Genomic DNA, 5,738 nt, shown 5'->3' on the forward strand with positions numbered 1-5,738 from the left:
AGCTGCGTGTGGCAGTGCATTTTGTAATCCCAGCACTTGGAAGGCTGGGGCAGGAGGATCCATACAAGCTTGAGACCAGCCTGGGCTACAAAGTGAGCTCATGACCAGCTTGAACTGCATAATGAGACCCTGTCTCAAAAAATACATAAATACATTTTTAAAAACCAATAGCATCAAAATATTTTAAATTCTAGTTCTGAGACCTCTATTTTGAAAGCTAAAAACATTTTCCAATGAATCAAACAAATGCTATAGAATCCTTAAAAAGTAAAGGAATATAGCATGTTCATAGATTGTACAACTTAATATTGATAAGGTGTGGTGGGCCAAAGTCTAAGATGCCTTCTAATTTTAAGTCTTGTATAATTCTCTCTCCTTGAGTATGGCAAAACCAGTGACCTACTTCCAAGCAATGAAAAATGTGAAAGATAAAGAACTGTCATTCTTGTAATTATGTTATTATATAATTATAAATACATTAATCCTTGCTTTGCAGTTTTGTAAGTCAAGCTGAAATTGTTCAAAGTCATCATAATTACCTTAATAATCAACAGAGAAAATTAAGATCATTTTCTGACATTAAATATTTGACAAAGCATTAAGAACTCTTCATATGGTATAAAGAAAAACAAGAAATCCCAAGAAAGAAAGATCATTTAATATTCTGTAATTTAAAATATTAGGAACATGATAAAACTAAAAATTTACCTATTTTGTGATCGGTAATTCTACACAAAGCCAAGAGAACACATGTTCACTTTAACAGTATATGCAAGAATTTTTATAGGAATTTTCTTTACAATAAAACAGTAAAAAATGATAATAGCTTAAAAAATTTAAATGTTCATTTTCAGGAGAATGATTCAACAAATTGGAATATAACCAAATAATAGAATTTTTTTTATTTGAAAAAGAATAAAGCCAAACAAAATAGAATACAGCCAATCAAAACAAAACAGTGAACACAACACAGGAGTTCAAGATAATAGGAAATCAACAATGACTACTATAATGCCTCTTGTTATCTTTACAGTAGCTCCCTATAAGATAAAATAAAATCAAACAAAATGAAACAGTGTAAAGTCAATCAAAACAAAGCAATGAAAATGATATAGATTTCAAAGCAAGATAATGGGACATCAACAATAGCTACCTTAATACATCCTTTTTTTTTTTTTTTTTTTTTTTTGGTACCAGGGACAGAACTCATGATCTTGCTCTTGCCAGGCAGGTGTTTATGCCACTGAGCTATTCTCCAGCCCCAATATATCTTACTATCTTTGAAATAGATGCCCATCAGATATAATAAAATCGAACAAAACAAAACAGCAGTGAAAATAATTCAGGGCTTCAAAACAATAGGAAATTAACAATGGCTACCATCTTCCCTTTTTAGACATTTACACCCCTTTCACTTTCATAATATCTATTGAACATTTTGGATCCCACTAACTCCTTCCGTTTTTATAGTAGGGAGACACTACGATGTTTACCCATGTGAGTCCAAATCATTTTATCCATGAGCAGGATCTCAGATTGCATCAGTTTACCTACAGAAGCCTCGTGGCTATCCCTCTTTATAGCTGAGTGGCTTTCCATTATATAAAAATACCGTATCTTTCTTATCCATTCTGCAGTTGGTGGGCAAGCTACTCCTGCTTTTTTCTGATTACCTGTCACATGGAGCATTGTTTTCTCTCCTTTGACTTTCAGTCTATGAGTTTCCTTTTGAGTTAAATGTTTCCTTTATACCACATATTGATGGATCTTGTTTCTTGAAACACTCTGCCTGTGTTTCTTTGTATTGGTGAATTGAGGCCCTCTATATTAATGGTTATGTCCAACATGCACTGGCTCGTCTTTGTCTTGCTATTTTCCTGCTGTTGGCTCCCTGCTTTCCCCCTCTATTCAGTTGTCTTCCCTTCTTGGTGATCTCTTCCGCTGCTGTTCCTAGAACCCTACCATTTTTCTCTTTCACAATGTCCTTCAGTATTCTTTGTAGGATTGGTTTAGTGGTCATAAATTCCTTTGGTTGTTCTTTGTCATGGAAGTATCTTGTTTCTCCATTAATTTTGAAAGATAGTTTTTCAGGGTACATCAATCTGGGTTGGAAGTTATTTTCTTTCAGGACTTGAAATACTTCACTCTAGCCTCTTCTTGACATGAAATCTGTCATGATTCTGATAGGTTTTCCTTTTAGATGATCTGTTTCTTTTCTCTAACATCTTTGAATATTCTGTTCTTGTGTTGAATTTCTATTATTATATATTTGGGTGTAGCTTTATTTTGGTTTTGGCTAGCTGGAGTTCTCTGTGCCTCACTTATCTGCATGTCAGGTTCTTTTCTCATGCTTGGAAAGTTTTCTGCTATTACTTCTGTAAATAGTCTTTTTGTGTCATTTATGTTAACTCCTACTTTTTTTTTTTTGGTCTTTTTTATTTTTACTGGTACCAGGGATCAAACTCACGACTGCCTGCTTGCAAGGCAGGCACTTACGCCGTTGAGCTAAATCCCCAGCCCAACTCCTACTTTTTTATAACATCTATCACTCTTAAATTACTTTTCTTTGCATCATCTTGCAGCCATTGTATTGTTATTTCTTGGTTCCTTATTATTTTTATGAGATCTTGCCTTTTGTTATTGCTGGCTGTAAGCCTGTCTTCAGGGTCTGAGAGTTTACCTTCAATTTCTTTCAAACAGTTTTGTCCAGCTTTCAATCGAGTTTTTAATTTTTCTAAATCTGTCTCATGCATTCCAATTCTTCCCTATATTTCACATTCAGTTTTCCTCATTTTTCTATGTCCACTTTTTAAAATCTATTTTCTTTAGATATGTTCAGCAACCCTCTCATTATGTTTGTCATTTCCTCTTTTACCTGAGATATTATTTCTGATCTAATTATTTTTACAGCCTAATAAAGTATTTTTTTATTTCAGTTGCCATCACCCCAGAAATTTCAGGTGTAAGACTTGTACTTTCCTCTATGTCTGTTTCTCCTGGGCTTGTGTAGGCTGGAGACCAGAGATAGCCTTTTGCTCTTTTATCTTGACATTTTTCTGCTTTCTTCTAGATGAGCCAGTTGTGGCGTTCCAGGTGCTTTGTGTGTTCATCACCCATCTGCAGTGTAGGAGAATGGCTCAGGCACCTGGGTATCTCCAAGCCTAGGTTCCCAGAGAGGCAGTGGGGTGCAGGGTGAGCTTCTCCAGACACATGCAGCTTCTTCTAAGTCTGGCTGGCTGATTCTCCTGACCCATTTTGGCTACAGGTCCCTGATGGTGGCCACTGGGCTTGCAGGAGTAGGGATGGCTGCTTCTTTTCCTGGGCCATGCCTGCTTTCCTCAGCAGTGTCTGGATGGCCCATACAACAGAATATTACATAGCAAATTTTAAAACCTAATTCTCATACATAAAGCAAGAAATATTAAGTTGAATACAAGAAATATTAAGTTGAACAAAAAGGCCAGACATGAAATTATACATACTCTTGGACTACTGTTGGACTTGATCTATATGAAGTTAAAAAACAAACCACACCTAATTAATCCTTTTAGGAGTCAGAAGAGTAATTACCGTTGAATACGAGTTTTAACTGGAATGAAGCATAAGAAAACTTTCTGGGATAAGGAAGTTCCATATTTGGACTTGGTGATTATACAGATGTATAGTTGGTAAAAGCTGATTGGAATATATTGTTAATGCTTGTGCATTTTATACTAGGTAAATTATACTTAAAAATAGGTATATGGAAAGAGATGCTTACAGCTGGCACATTGTGGGCCAATAACACAATTACATGATCTTAATAAATGTCAGCAATTTGCTGCTTAAAGAATTTGTAGTATGCAGTTATAGTTTGACAGAAGTCTAGAGTTCTAAATGCATGTCATAAAAGAAGATGAAAATTATCCTACTTTCTATCTTGAGACACTAGCTAAAGGATACAATAAAACTCAAAAAGTAAAGCCCAAGAAAGTAAATAAGATAGAAGCAAAATCAGTGAAATAATAAACATATATACAGAAAATAATTCCAGCCAAATGTTGGCTATTTAGCATATGTGCTATAATTGATAAGCCCTTAGCAAGATTGACAGTAAACAGAAGTCACAGTGTAGCTCTAACAAGAATGTAAAAGGAGCATCAGTCCAGAATAAGAATATGAACACCTCCATCCCAATACATTTTAGAACTTACCTAAGAGTAAAAATTTTCTTGAAAATAACTTCCATAGTTTGGAAAATACAGCTAATCTTCAAAAGAGAAAATCTTAAAGCTCAGAGGTATTAAAAGAATTGAGTATAAAATAATCACTGGGTTGGAGCCCAGTGGCTGCAGGTAGGACTGTAGGGTAGGACGCGCTACTAGCTTTGCAGAAAGACAGAGAGGACAGAGGAGATTGCCTGCTTCTCACCTGCGCCTTGATCTGCACAGCAAGGTTTGCGCCTTGGCCTGCACCGCCAGTCATGTCTTAGGGATGATCATGGTAGTTATGGGTGAGGACATGCTGCTATCTGTGTGGAAGACAGTCTGAGGAACGAGGGACCTTCCATATGGATGCAACTCTGTCAGTCCTGCCAGCTCTGGGGGAGGTGGGGACACAGTCCCAAAAACCTGCCTGCTACCCAGAGACAAACAGAAGGAGAAGTCTTCTACTGGGTACAAGACTGGAACTGATGAAAGATCCTAAAGATTCTAAAGAAACTAAAACTGCATGTGGACCAGAATAATCCACGTCTGAGGCCAGCATGTAAGATGAGATGAGATGAAGATTCTCTGCTGAAACCTAGTACGTCTATCTGAGGTCAATAGACAGTGTTTTCTTCTAACCACAGGAAGAAGCAAGTTATTTTAGGCACCTAAAGAGCAGAGTGGAAGATGTTACAAAAAAAAAAAAAAAACCTTACCTCAGTGAGCTAACTAGGTCAGAAGATCAAAACTCTTATTAGTTAACCAAAACTAATAGCCTTTTAAAAAAGGGACAAGCTAAGTGTGGTGGCATGTGCCTGTAATTCCAGCTACATGGGAGGCTGAGGCAGAGGATCATTTGAACTCAAGAGTCTGAGGCTAGCCTGACACAGATGAAGAGTTCTGAGTTCAGTGCATCTTAAAACAAAAAGAATGCTGTGATTTACCTTGAGAACGTCCCCCATAGGCCTCACAGGTGCACAGGCAAGGCTTTTGGAAGCGGACGGGACTTGGTGTCGGGAGGTGTGGCCTGGCTAGGGGAGGCAGATCAATAAGGGGTGACCCGGAAGGTGTGTCTCCCTCTCTGGCTCCTCCCTTTCTGTTTCCTAGATGATGTGACGAGCAGCTTTCTTCCACACTGGCGCCTCTGCCAACCATGCTGTCTTGGAGCTGGCTGACCGTGGACTGTAATCAATCTTGAACCAAAATAAACCTTTCTTCCTTTGAATTGCAGGTGTAGTTTGTCCCAGCAATGAGGAAGTGACTACAGCAGAGGACATTCTGCCATATGCTACAACGTGGGTGAACCTTGAGGGTACTACGCTAAGGAAACAAGTCAACCCCAAAAGATACAACTATGACTCTGCATCTATGAGGTATACTACCCAGGAGTCAGACTCATCGAGACAAAAAGAATGGTGGCTGCCAGGAACTTGGCAGCTGGGAGAAATAGGATTTATTGAGGAGTGTAAAGTTTCAGTTTTGTAAGACAAAGTGTTCTGGAGATAGATGTGGGGATGGTTGCGCCACAGTATGAGTGTACTTAATACCAGT

Source organism: Cavia porcellus, unplaced genomic scaffold (assembly GCF_034190915.1).
Source record: "Cavia porcellus strain 051 isolate PalLab524CR breed Dunkin Hartley unplaced genomic scaffold, mCavPor4.1 scaffold_5, whole genome shotgun sequence".
NCBI classification, from domain to species: domain Eukaryota; kingdom Metazoa; phylum Chordata; class Mammalia; order Rodentia; family Caviidae; genus Cavia; species Cavia porcellus.